Raw genomic sequence first — 14,867 nt, 5'->3', positions numbered from 1 at the left:
TTTCTCTAACCGCCTGCTTCTTCCACTCCTCTCTCCTCGGTTCCCCTCCTCGGCTCCTCCGCTCGCATCTCCTGTGGGCAGGACTAAGTATCGAGGAGGGGGAGTCGAGGAGGGGAGTTAGAGAAATGAGAAAGGGCCAGGGAGAACCGAACAGCAAAATAAACCCAAACATACAAGACTACAAACGTGGACATAACATGAGAATCGTGACAGAAAGTAGGGGGGTAGTAAGGGTCCATTGACCTCCCCACCTGAAAATCATGGCCCAATGTTTATAAGATGTTTGTGTAATTTTTTCACCTGCATTACAAAAGCATAAAAGCCAGTTTTGAGTAGATCTCTAAAACGAAGGTAATGTTCTGAACATTTTATTTTCTCAGTGAAGGATAAGAGTTATATTCAAAGCCAAAGTTTGAAAAATAAAACCCTTTCATAGAAACCTTGCTCCACATCACTACGGGTGTGGAAAAAATGCAATTTCCTCAACATTTACACATTTATGTAAACTACTCCGCTCACTTGTGTAATACACCACAGTATGTCCTTGAATTCAAATGTGTCGACAAGTTCCTTCAAGTGCCTTAGGCCCAGGTTATGTTTGTGTGTTTCGGTGGAAGTATGTAAGCCAGTGTCTGCGGAAAAAAGGAGGTATCAGCAGCTAAGATATCTTCCCGGACAGAACCATAATAGCCAGTTTTAAGTAGTAAAAAAAGGCAATGTTTTGAGGATTTAATTCCTCAGTGAGGGATAAGAGTAACATCCAAAGCTGTGTGCAAAGGTTGAGGTTTGACTAAGCACGACACTGGCTTGTTTAATTGCCATAACAACACCAGTCAGGGATAGTTTGGTACGAAGACTAGTTCGTTGCCACACAAGTGCCGCTGCTGGGTGTTTTGCTTAATGAGAGGGAATGAGCCTTTATTGGCTGCTAATCACAAACAGTTGTTACAGTATGCATTGCTTGATTAATACCAGCTGCTTGAGTAGGCTCAGTTGATCTCCATGTCAACACACATTACCAAGTCAGCTTGACCACTTGCTGGGAAGCCAATCATAATCGATCTTCTCGCCTAACCATGAGCAAGAAAGAGACAGACACCCTGCCAGCATGTCAAGTGCCAGAAACACTTCTTCAAACAGACATTTTGATGACACACTCCTTCAGCACACTCTGGGCATTTGTCCATCACTTTGAACAGTAAATGAAAGTGCCAGAGATGACATCAGTCATTATGAAAAGCCAGCCACAGCACCAGTATCAACACCACATGATACTTTGCAGGTGATGATGGAAATGCTGTAGTTGGTCTCTAGTTGGCAAACAGAGGTAGAAGTTGCTGTCTGAGCTGATACATCTCTGTCGGAAGCATTGGATGTCAGAACACTCCCTAGTCAAATGTTACTAAATTATCTAATCAACAACCGCAAGATGAGATCTGAAAATGATGATGTTGCATCAGGGGTTTCTTCTCAGAAATACACTATAATAATATGTGAATTTACCTTGCAATGTGTTAAAAATCATAACATCATGATTGATATGTGTTGCCGTGGTGTGTGAGGAGAGTCACGTACTAAAGTGAATGGGACAACAAAGATAGATTTGACTCAGATGATATAAATTGATGCTCTCTGGACACAGACACCTCTGTGGACCCAGTGGGCCAGTCTTAATCAGGATAGCCAAACAGAATGGGCCATTTCATTTTTTCAGTGGTGCCACTGGCCCAAAGGTCCTACACAGCTCCAGATGGCCTGGGTGTCCTTGACTGGTAGGAGCATAAAAGTTAAAGAAACAGCCCTCTGGATAAGTTGCCCATTCAAATCTCTAGACAGGCTGAAGGTCCGCGTGGTGAATGAGAGTATGCCTCAACAAATTCCAAAAGTTAACGCAAATGGACCGAATTCGTTATTAAAAAATTCTTCTGTTCACACGCATTCGGCTCATTTAACTTGTCCGTTCACACAAGACCACTGGAAATGCTGTAGTACGGACCTGTAAGTGGCGCTGTACTTCTGCCACAAAATACACCAAAAGCAGCGAAGAAGACCCCTGAGCGTGGTTGCCCTTCTGTTTATGCCCCGCGGTAGATTTAGCGACATGTAGTTCATGTAATTCTCCATGTTCACTTGTTGCTGATGGTCGTGGTAGAGGAGCTGTAGATGTTGCACTAACATCTGTAGCATGGTCAATAGCAGTAGCACCAGGGCCGGCCCTGACCAATTTGCCGCCCTAGGCAAGATTTTAGCTGGCGCCCCACCCCCAAAATGCAGACACTCACTATGATTTGCGTATGCATGCACGGTTGTGGCATCACCAAAACAGAAAGATATGGACACAAGCTGTGTGCAAATGTATTTAGTATCCTATCCATTTGAGCATGATTTAAGTGGAGGGTGGACCTCACCTCCTCTAGGGGGGTTTGGGGGCATGCTCCCCCGGGAAGATTTTTTTTTAAATATTGAAGTTAAAAGCATCAATCTGCTGCACTTTGAGAGCAACATTAAGAGATCTATGGATACATCTCTCAACACCCATATGAAACAGAACTGGAAGCAGATTTTCTTTTTCTTTATGGATATTTTACAAATCACTCCCCTTTCAAACTGTATTCTTGTTTATTAATAATAACTTTATTTTACTGTCATATAGTATTTTATACTATAAGAGAATATATGAAAATCTATTCTTTTATTTTTTTATAGCTATAATGATCATATAAAGGTGTGCCTTTACCTCACTGAGCTGAGGTTATCAGAGCCTCTCAGTCTTTCAGGAGAGAGCTCTCTAAAGCTCTCCCCCCCGCGGCTGCTTACACAGTAAATTCCAATGTTAATAAAAGCTGTATAGGTTTTTTGGGAGTTTGATTTATTTTAAATTAGCACAAATACAACATTTAAAACCTATAATTGCACACTAAAACCATTATTTCAAAAAAGAACTATTTCACATAAACCTCTGGTTTTTACTTGGGCTGGGGCAGTTCAACTTGATTTGGGGGGGGGGGGTTGCACCATAGTTTATAGGTGCTGTACGCAATATAGGCGTAGTTCTGTTAGTATAAGATAATAAGATGTACTTTGTTGATCCAAAATCGGGAAATTGTGTTGTTATGAAATTAAAAAATTCTAACTTTTTTTAAATGTATTTATTTGTAAGTTTTTGGCGCCCCCCATTGGCCTGAGTAGCAGTAGCAGTAGCTACTGACCATGCTCCATCAGTGAGCAGCAGAGGTGGGGCCATGGCATTATCGTTATCAGGAAATTATCGTATAGGGCGTACACACTGAGCCGTTTGGGCCCCCAGAGCGTTCCGTTTGCAGATCTATCCACCTTGGTACCCGTTATCGTTTGCGGGGTCCGTTTCCGCGGCTCCGTTACGGACACGGTTTCGTTCTCGTGTAAACACCGCTTTAATAAGGCAGTACAGTTAAACTAACCAAGCTCTGATTGCTGCAGTGGCTAAATAAAGCCCAGAGAGGTTCCTCTGTGTGAAGGTGAACAGTGTTTAACATTGTGTGGATGTTCAAACAATGCTGTCATGCGGTTAGTGGCCCTCTGAAGCTGTACTTAGGCAGAGTGGAGCTTTAAGCTAAATGTTAACAAGCTGAGCGAATATAATGTTTTCTCATGTTCCACTTATTAGTCCTAACCTTATAGAGGTAGATGTTATTATAACCATAACAAGGAAGATAACCTTAAAAAAGGGATTTAGTTACTATGGATATCTGAACAAAATTGAATGGCAGTGAGTCCATACATCGCATTACTTCTTAGAATAACGACATTAAATTCACACAAGGTGTTTAACTGATACCTACCAAGGCCTCTCCCTGCTAACATCTTTCCCCCCTCTTTGTTCCCCTGTCATCTCGGAATGTGACATGCTACCTGCCAATTAGATCTTGCTTTCTATCAAGTTGATAGGAGGGATGCAGGGATTCAGGTGGTGAAGCAGAGCCCTTGGGCGATGTCTCGGGTAAAATATGAGTTTCTTGCCAATCCTGATGAAATGCTGGAGTCGCCCGCTATGCCGTCGTATATCACCCAGCTCTGCCATATCCTCTCCGACAGGTTCAGTAAATCTCTCGCTGTTTTTACTTTTTAAACTGTTACTCATTGCTTATCTTGAGTCATCATCCCAAGGCAGGCCGTAGAAGAACATTGTGGACATCATGCCTGCTGCTGTTAAGCCAAGTGATGTAACTTTAATTACAACTATCCAACGCGATATTTCTTGTGATACCTCTTTGGATGATAGAGCATAGCAAAAGATTCATTCAGAATGCTTTCATAATTATTACAAATGTATGCTAATAGCTTGTGCTGGCATGAAATGACCATAACTGACAGCAGGAAGTGCAAGCTTTAAGTAATAAAACAAAACCCTCTCATAAAAAAATTCAGCAACATACCACTTTTATTTAAACTAGTCTCCCTCTCTGTGTACTACACTACAGTGTGTCCATGCATTCAAATGTGTCGACAAGTTCACTAAAATCCCCAAGGCACAGTGTATGTTTGCGTGTCTGCGAGAAAAAAGGAGGTATCAGCAGCATTAATCTAATTATCCTGACACTAAGTGAAGTGCACAAAGGGATTATGGAGGTTAAGTACTGCATTCCATTAGTGGTCTGACACTTATCACCCCAATCAATTCATTATCTATAATTATCCCCGATATCAGTGGAAAAGACCAACAAATTCTGCTTGAGTATAAGAACCCCCCCCCCCCCGAAACTGTGTGGTACTTTCAGTGTGTTGAATATAAAATGCTTGAATCCATGAAATAGCCTCATTTCCACACTCGCAACAATTCACTTCCCCGGGATGCACAGCAGCAGGGGAGGCTGGGGATTAAGCTGAATTGTCACTAGGGTTTGTATCAGATGATCCGGGTATGAGAGTCAGAGTGAGTGGGAGGTGAAAAAAAAATGCAAGTCGCCCTCAGGTGCAGAGGGGTCTACTTAGCACATGAATAATGTAATGGAATAGCTGGTGATTTATTCTACAGGAAACACAAGGTTTTGACAGAATGTTTTCAGACGGCCAGTGTTTGTAGGTGGCTGTGTGCTTTAACACTTCTGTAGCCTACATTGCTTTACGCTCGAGTGCACATTAGTGTCTGGATGCAGCCCTCTGAGTACATGCCATAGAATGTCTAAGTGTGAACTCTGTGCTAGTTGCTGGCTGCTGAGCTCATCACGGGTGAGGGTCGTGTGTGGGCTGCTGTCACCTGTCCTCCATCAGTCCTCCTCCCCTACCTGTCCCCAATCTCACAGCTGCTCATGTCATTCATTAATAGATGCCCTAGGGCCAACAAAAGCTCACAACCACGTTTTATTACTGTCAATTCACTCTCAGTCGTCAAGGTCAAATCTGCTTCACTGGCGCTCTACTGTCCAATATTTTTGTTATAGAGAGCAAGTAGGAATGTGTGTTTGACTGAAAAACAGGAGGCTTGTGAAAAAGAGAAAGAGACAGAATGATAGAGAAGGAAGTGTCGTAGCAGCTTTCAAATCAGCTGTGGTCTATGGAGAATAATCAGTAAGGTAACAAACGTACATCAATACAATATTCGTATTAAAAGCAATAAGGAACTTTATACTTGCAAGTATGACGTCTCACCAGAGAGCACGTACTGTTCTGAGTAAAACAGGCTCTCTTTATAAGAGGACATCAAAGCAGATTTACATTACAACATCATTCTGGGAGGCCAGCTGATACCACCTCTGGCACTGTAAGCAAAACCATCACACCCTACAAGACAGTGGGATATACAGAGAATCCCTTATCGTAAATCCCTTCCCCTCATCCTTCCTGTAGTGTCATAAAAGCCCCTTGCAAAAACATCTGTTGATCACTCACACATTCAAAGGTCACAGGATTTGACCTACTCAGTCAAACCGTTGACATGACATTTTCAGAATACAGCAGTTTACATTTCATTAGGTTTACACTGTATTGAGCTTTAGTACCATAATTTCCATCACAGAAGTAAGGAAGGGAAATTAATTAATTAATAAAATGTCAGGAGGGCTGCCATGTGAACAGATGTATTCTGTTCTCTGTCCTTGATTAACCGTGATGAATATTGCTCCTGTGAGAATACAATAAGTAAAAATATAAAGGCAATCTGTTTCCTTGGTAGAGTTTTTAATCACTGGATCATTGCTTATTTTATGGAAGGAAGTGATCTGTTTTTAAAGACAGTTGAACACTTAATACAATGAAATGTCACATCTGCCACAAACTGAAGTTATTCTGAGTTTGATAAATCAACTTCAAAATAATATCTTGTACGATCCATTCTGCATTGTACTAAAGACATTACTATAAAACGTGTAACGTGGAGGTGTTTAATACTTTTAAATGATTTAAGGGATTTAAAGGTTTATTTGTCAGCTGTGACATGCTCCTGGGGCTTGGTAAAATACTTGTTTTAAAAGAGAAATATGGGTACAGATGCAATAAACAAACATATCAAATGTTATTATGTGTAAAATGTCATAAATTCAAGGCCGACTATACAATAAAATTTCCACAAACAACAAAAACACAATGTGCATTCATACTGTATTTGTAGCGTTGCTGACTGTATTCTTCCACATTGCTTTTTTCTATTTTAGTGCTTTATGTATTTGTGTAGCACTGGCCTACAGTACATCTCCTTGGCTGTTTTTTATTGACATGCCTCACACAAATGGCTCAGAGAAAGAATGGGTAAATCCACACAAGAAATATAATTCACCTTTACTTAAAGAATGTCTACTGAAGTTAACAGAAAACCGGCAATCGAGTGTATCAGCAAGCATTTCATAAGTGTTATGTGTGCTATTGAGGTATTGGAGGAAAAAACCAAAGGGGAATATAGGGTGGAGCTGTAAGAAGGGTGGGACACTGGGCCTCTGGCCTGAGGGCACTGCACAGCCTAATCAGCGGATGGCCCTCCCATAACAGCCTATTGACTACTGAGGTTGCCTTCAAGACAGTGCGCAGGGCGTCACACATCAATGTGATTGGCTTCAGACTGTTGATTTAATGATGGTCATGTAAGATCAGTTTGGCATTGAGCTATCTGTTATATATACTCTGGGAAAGTCAGGATTCTTCTTCCAACTGCAGTGTGCAAAGTGAGTACTCTTTCATTTTTATGTCAGCCTTTATTTGATGTGTAAAAACAGGATCATTACAATAACTCTGCACATTGTTTTCTCTATAAAATGTACTTTTGAGTACAAAAGAAAAGCAATTTATTCTTCCAAATTGTTTCAAACATCTGGTATACTACTGCTATCTTTATTTATTTATTTGTGAACTTTGTTTTTTTATTGAGTTTTAGAATGAAAAAGACAGACATAAAACAAAATGGGTTTTCAAAATCACTTATAAAATGGTTAAAAGACTGCAAAGCTTTAAAGTGTGTACTATTTTGGGGGGAAACCGTTACACAGAGCCAGTATCAAATATTCTATACACTATATGTTCTATACAAAATGTCTCCCTGTTTGAGTACTTAGCTATGTTTCAATAGTGAGATTGAGTAAGGGTCAGTGCACACAGATGTCCAGGGAAGGGAACAACAGATAGGTAACACCGAGCAACCTTTCATTGGCCTAAGTTCAACTCTGACGTGAAGGGGTATGTTGCAAGCCTCAGATAAAAAGAAGCCTCAGATAATACAGATGAAAGAGGTACACACAAGTAGCAAAACTGAGTAATTTCAAATTTAAATCCCGTCCTGTATTATGAGTAGCCAGTTAATCCAATGATCAGCAAATGTATCCATTACATTTCAAAGAAGAGTCAACATTTCTATTTTTTCCAAGCCCTATTCACTGTATTGTTGTTTGGCGTTCTAAAATCTTCCTTTTTCTTTTTCAAATGGTGCGAGCAGTGTTTGGAGAAGATTCTTTGAGTACAAATATTGCTAATGAATAATCTCTTAGACAATTATTGACCTTATCTCTGCTACTCCACCCAGGAATATGGGTGAAATTACATCACTACTGCATTCTCTAAAACAGAGATTCAGAGGGATCATTGCCCAGCAGTTCACTTTCTCTGAATGAGGAGTCCCCCCATCAGTGATTGAAGAGGTAAGTCGTGTTGCAAATGTTTACATCTTTCCAAACGTATTTGGCCTTTCCATATAAATCCAGAAATCATATTTTCCTCTCATTATTACGTTGTTATATTCTGTTCAGAAACTTGGGTGTTTGGTAACAATGTCATAATGAAATCAGTGTTTACTAATTCATGTTGCATTGCTCATTATCCTTGCTTACCACCGTCTCTATCCTGAAGGCCCTGTGACAAGTAGTCCTGAGAAAGAGCGTCTCTGTTGAACTTCAAGCCCAGAAGAGGGACAAACATGCTTCTTTGGTGTTCTGAGAATTTTGTTTTTGTGTTAACAGAGAATAACTCGGTTGGAAGTGGCATTTGAGGTTAAAGATTTTTTTGAAGGGTAGAATTGCTGTTCAAGCTGACTTCATTCCTTGTCTTATGCATGTTGGAGATGACGGAGCAGGCTGGAGTAAAGGCCTCAGGGATCAAAGTATGACATCAAGCATTTTATCTAAAGACAAACTGTTCACAGAAACATCCGCAAATACTGCAAGAACTTTGAACTCAACTTGAGCTAGTAGGAAACTTGTACAATTCAGACAGGCTGACAGTCAATTATAAGCATCTTCTTCTCCACAGAGTTTCTTTTTTTTTTATATATACAGCCGAAATTCCAATTCTAGACTTGAAAAGGAGTCCATTTTTCCAGACAGTGATTTCTTCCAATAACTCGTCTCCCCTTGTCCGTGTGTATTTTTAACAGGCAGACCCATGGGGTTACATTCTTGCAAACCTTGCAACTCCTGCCTGCAAAGTAAGGAGGACTGCAGAGCGGCTGGTGGCTGCTCGTGTGTGTGTGACCACTGGAGATATTGCTCTGAACACTGCTGTGACATCTGCTGCCAGATGTGTGTGGACGTGTGCTCTGGCTTATGTTCAGGAGACTGCAGCTACACCTTCTGTACTCTCTGCCTCAGCATGGCACAGAACTGTATCTCCTTTTTTACCACCCAGAAAACTGAATCATCCGAGTCACAACGTAAGTGTCCAATCAAAAACATAGCTTATATTCTGATGATCTATTTCAGCTAAACAAATGTTAACCTAAATATTTTCATCTGCTTTAGAGGCTATGATGGATCCAGTACAGCGTGCCTAAGTGACCAGTGACCAAACCCAAAATGTGGATTGATTTGAAAACACAATGCAAGTAAATTCAGCTACATAGCATTTTGTTTATACAATTAAAAAAATAAAGGTTGATGACATGGTGTAGGGTCTTGCTCTAACTGGGTCTTTTTCTTTCATGAAAAAGGAGATTTTAGTTGCACTGTAACTAAATGAGGTTTTTCATTGAACTATTTAATCCACATTGACCTCTAAAAATCCTGCCAGGCGTACTATGGACTGGATCCAGCCATGGTTATTGTTTGCTTCCAAGTGCATTTCACTGATAGTCTAAGTGCATTTCAGTGGTAAAGGGATTTCTGATCCCAAGACAGAACCGCATTTAAATACAAAATAATAATCAACCGTTATCATACAAGGGTCAAAACAGGCCTCTGTAGATAATGTAGGAATGCATGTGTGAATGTGTTCGGAGGATAATTGTAAAGCTCTTTGTCTCATAGGGTTGAAAGGCACTATATAAATGCAGTCAATTTAAAATGTACCATGTCTTCTCAAGTGATATTCAGTTGAGAGGACATTAAAACATCTCCATCACTCGTCATTTTTGGTTTAAGGGTGTGCATGTTTCTATTTTTGAGAAGAAAACTGAAAAGCACATCTTGTCGGTCTTGGATTACTAGTGTTGTGCTTGTACAATATGTACAGGCTGATTCAGTGACTAAGGAGCAGCACTGTAGGGCAGAGAAAGTCTGCAAATAGGTTTTCTAGACGAGGAGATGGGGAAAATTGGATGGACGGAAGAAAATACTTAAGTGTAAAAAACTGTATTTTTCAGCAACTCGGTTGGAAGTGGCATTCAGCATTGCAGCAAAAGGAAAAGGTGTCTCGTAAATTAATAGTGCCACTGTGAAGAAAACTAAAAATGTTCTGTAAAATGTACGACCTTCAACATGTTCGTCAGTGGAGCCTTTATAAATGGTGTCATAATCTTCAACAGGCAATTTTACTGCAATGAGGAGTTTGATCAAGGTACTATAGGACACGAGGCACCATCAGCATAGATTAAAACATGTCATGTTTAAATCAAGCAATAAAGTATTAAACAGGACTTGCATTCAACTAATTCATGTAACAACAAAACTATACAGTTGGCAACTCATGAGATTACAGTATAATAGAAACAAGCCAGCATTACTGTGTCAATGAAAAATGATGAGCATAGCTTGGAGAGAAGGTAGATTAATCATAGTGAGAAAGCAGATTTCAGCTGCAAGGCAATTTAACAAAAGCAGATGAGAAGAATTGAGAGTGTCATTGGTTTATATGAAAGGATGAAATAAACTTCAGTCAAACAAATGCCCTGTCAGAAATCTATACTTTTAACAAATACCAGATTTAAAAAAGGTATTTCCTTTTGATATTAACTTGATGTTTTTCCTTCAGAAAACGGATTTGAAAGTATATTGTATACTATTGTCGGGTCACAGCGCAGTTAGACATTGATGCACTTAAACTCAATGTGCTTACCAGGATCCCCTATGCAGTTGGAAGCAATAACAGCAACACAAACAAACAATCTTCAACCTTTTACAATGACCATAAAATGATTCATACAGGCTGTTAGCAAAGATAAGATTTATTATTGCAGTGTCGGATTTTATGACGCAGTACAGGTGTACCTAATAAATGAATACCTACATAAGCCAGCGCCGTAAATCTGACAGTCAATTAAAGTGATTGATACATTTGTTTTTCTGATCAAGTTGCAACACAGAAAGTAAATCCATTATTCAGCATAATTTAACCACATTTATATGGTAATGTTGTACTGACAAAATAATGGCTGTTTTCTTCAGGCAAAAACACCATATAGTCAATTTCAGCTTGCAGTGGCTGGCACCATAAGATTTTGACCCACAACATGACCTGCAGACAACAGCATGGTCAGTGAGTTCTTGATATCTCTCCTTTACAACAGATTGATTGACAGGCGAGTGTTGAATAAAGTCTGACTGCGTCCTTCCACAGAGGCTGTGGGGCCAAGCTATCTGCTGCTGCCTAATGATACCAGAGATGAGAGGCACAGAGACTTTGACAACGGGTCTGAAAACAGCTCTCTGCACAGCGGCGGTGTTTGGATTTGTAAGTTCAGAGTTCATGAAATGTTTTGTGTTTGAACTGAAAACCAATAGCTAATAGGGTATTGAAGGATAAAATATAAGTTTTGAATTCGTATGTTTTTCTATTTTCAGAACAAAGGACCTTTACAATAGGCTCAAGCTTATCGTCGCTATCATGGCTGAACAAAAGCTCTGCGAACAAAACCAGCCTTCCTGGGTCCCACCCCTGTGACGGCAGAGACGGTACCCTACTAATACTCCTGTTACCACCTTTCATCTCATGTGGATGGATTTATTTCTTGTGTATTCGGATTTGTTTTGTCACAAAAGGGACAACCATTTCACGTGTGTTTTTCACTACAAGACTCTTAGAGAGACAAACAGTATTCCCTACCCCTCAACTAAGCAGAAGCGATGCATTTTTCAACTCTCGAGGATTAAACTGGCCTCATCCTGGCATACAAGCGGTACTTCAAAGCACTCGTTGGATGTCTGCGAGATTGTTTTGCACTTTGAAGCAAACAAAAATATAATTTGGCTGCACACAGCGAACAATCTGATATCACTTCTGTGACATACGGGCGCCTCAGGACACAAGGTGCTATTTGCTTCCACTGAATTAGACCTTTTTATTATCCTCCATAAAATTGCGAGTTTATGGATGTTTTAAATGATTGAGTGAGCAATGTCGCTGCATCAAAAGACACTTACAACGAGCTCTTGCAAGGAAAATCCAACAACACAGTGGACTGTGCCCGTCTCTGCTTTTCTTTTCTTTTCCTCCAAATCCCTCTGGAGTTTGCAGTGCTTTCAGTTCAACTCAAATTCATATCCCTCTCAAACTCAGAGGATAAGCCGTGTGGCCTAGTTTACTCCTTGAACTGACCTTATCCTGCTGGAAGTTTGCGTGTCTATATTTTTATCTACAGTAAGTCCCGTGAGTCCAAAACAATTTGTATATACTTCACTCACCTTGATTGATCGGTTGAGTGTGGTTTCTTTGTATGGATTTTTCTTTTTTTTTCAACATTTATAGAGTAAGGGATAGAACGAGTGAAGTCTTATTTAATAGCAGAAGTCCAGTAGGAGCTCTGTGATTTAATATACTGTCCACAAATGTTTCATTGAGGCTTTATAGGGTATCTAATTACAAAGAAAAAGCTGATATGTTGTGAATGTACTGTATATACTGGGTTGAGTCCTCCTTTGTGTGGTTTTACAAACTAATGACACCATAACAAGTTCAACAAAAACACGTCGGTTTGCTATCTTGGCTCCAAAATGGTGGAATGAGCTCCCCAATGACATCAGAAAGCTTACACATCTTCCGCCGCAGACTGAAAACTCATCTCTTTCGACTCCACTTCGAGCAATGAAATCAAAAAACAAATCAAAAATCAAAACGCACTTAGATACTAACAAAGCACTCATATACTAACAAAGCACTTATATACTAACAAAGAACCTGCTTATCTAAAGCCTGTTGAGTATCACTTGAAATGTTTTAGCTCTATGAAACCTAATGTACTTATATGATTCGGTTTTCTTCAAGTTTGTATCTTCTAAGTCGCTTTGGATAAAAGCGTCAGCTAAATGCATGTCATGTCTAAGAAACTTATTGTGAAAGTTTATTCTTTATGTTAGTTTTGTCATGTCCCTTTGTCCTGTGCTTTATGTTTATTCCAATAAGTAATTCTCCCTCTCATTTCAGGCCTCCACGCTCCACTCCCCTATCTGTCTCCTGTGTCTGTGATTGTTTTCCCCTGTTTCCCCTTGCCCTGTGTATATATTGTGCTAGTCCCCTCCTGTCCATTGCCAGTTTGTTTCCTCATTTAGGATACACGTACAAGCCTACTCCACGGACATATTACGTTCCTCTAAGCTCATGATCATAGTCCTTGTTTTTCCTCGAAAGAGTGTTATTGTTTTTCCCTGTTTTGTTACTGTGACAATACCAGTAAAGTCTTTATTTTGAACACTACCTGAGTCTGAGTTGAGTCGTGCATTTGAGTTCATGCCTCAGAGTTCACCCCTTGACAATGCAATGTAATGTAATAATGTAATAACTTGAAATACATTGTCTAATGGGGCTTGTCTTGAGAAATGTGTTCATTGACAACTACCAGAATGTGGGCGAACACAATGGTAACGGGAGGCCCCAAATGACTGAGGATCTACCTCAATAATGTGTATTAGGAAGAAGAAAATGTAGGTTTTGGGGGGATTTTTTCCCACCGTTGCTATCTTTCATCTTTTTCCCTCTTTCTTATCTCTTTGTGGCTGAGTGCATCTCTCTTCCCCTGCTCGCTGTCTGCGTTCTCCACTCATGAATTGCATTGCTTTTACTGAATGTCTTCTGGTTAGGTGTGGATAAAGTCATTGTGTGCTGCTGTCACTCAACTAGATTACAGCTCTGGAGGATCCTTATTGCTAACCCTCCAAAAATAAGTAGGTGTCTTCTAACTTTGCCGGCCAAAAATATCTGAAGATGTCGGTTTTTTTCCCCCCCGTTTTGGGAGGGTTGTGGTACAAATAAAAACATGAGAGAAAAGATTTGGAAGGCTACATCTGAATTTCATTCAACAAAGCTTCTATCAACAAATACTCACACACTTGTAACCTTGTAGATGTAGAGATCTGAAAAAGCAAAAGATAAAGAGACACATGTCATTCAAAGATGAAATCCACCCTCATTTTATTTGTTCTGTAGCCTTGTATTTTTTCCACATCAGTTCTAGTCACATGTCAACATTCCCACTGAGCTGTCAGCTTATTTAGCCATGGCCTTGTTATGTTTAGTGTTTTGATGGCTAAAAGGTACCTACTGCTGTGAGAGGCTTTGCTCCATCATTAGCACACTAGACACACAATGCCTGCTGCATGGAGAGTCATCTCAACATAGAACAGCCTATTGCTTCTCATCCGTCCAAATCTAACCGGCTGACTCATCTAAAAGAAACGACATGAAGAGCCTGCCTCTTTCACTCCTAAAATTGTTTAGATCTTTAAAATGTCTCGACTTGCAACTCTGATGACAAATTGGGAGCACCTGGAACACTCCATCTGTGAAGTAAAGCAAGTAGTGGCTTAAAAAGTTTAAAAAAGGGCAATGGTGTGTGTCCAATCTCAGTTTCGATAGAGTGCAGGTGGGTTAGTGCATGGTCTCTTTTTGCCCTCCTGCCGTGTGTCAGGTTTTGAGAGTTTTGGAGATATGCAGGTGAGGCCTGCTTGGAGCACTGCAGTTTGGTGAGGTGGGGGGCAATTATTTTTTTAGTGAGATTGGATTTTATTTATTTTTTTGTCCGAGACCTCCATCTTATCCTGCAACCCAGTTCTCCCACTCCATTTTCTTCTCACCGTGCAAAAATTGAAAGTGATATAAAGATGTGAGCTAGAGATGGAGAAGACAGTTAGAGATGCTAAAAAAAGGAGGGCAAGGGAATGGCAATAGATGCACAGGGAGATATAGTGGAGAGTGAGATGGAGGGCGGACAAGGTGGCAGGACAGATTTCAGCATTTCCAGTGCACTGCAGAAAATGTCTGACCAG

The 14,867-nt window shown here is 40.2% G+C and overlaps 1 long non-coding RNA gene across 2 annotated transcripts; it reads left to right on the top strand.

Annotated features, from left to right (window-relative positions):
- Nucleotides 1-6,992: 6,992 nt before the first annotated feature.
- Nucleotides 6,993-13,299, top strand: LOC307015362. Of its 2 annotated transcripts, none has more exons than XR_013801487.1 (7): nucleotides 6,993-7,133; nucleotides 7,985-8,099; nucleotides 8,831-9,106; nucleotides 9,195-9,273; nucleotides 11,055-11,141; nucleotides 11,227-11,340; nucleotides 11,451-13,299. It is a non-coding gene; the product is annotated as an uncharacterized lncRNA (long non-coding RNA). The 2 variants fall into 2 exon arrangements; XR_013801488.1 differs by having other exon boundaries at nucleotides 9,195-9,277.
- The last annotated feature ends 1,568 nt before the right edge of the window (nucleotides 13,300-14,867 follow it).

The sequence above is a fragment of the Notothenia rossii genome (assembly GCF_949606895.1).
Source record: "Notothenia rossii genome assembly, chromosome: 8".
In the NCBI taxonomy this organism is placed as follows: Eukaryota; Metazoa; Chordata; class Actinopteri; order Perciformes; family Nototheniidae; genus Notothenia; species Notothenia rossii.
Note: the sequence above shows the minus strand (reverse complement) of the source record. Positions and strands in the feature narration are given on the sequence as shown.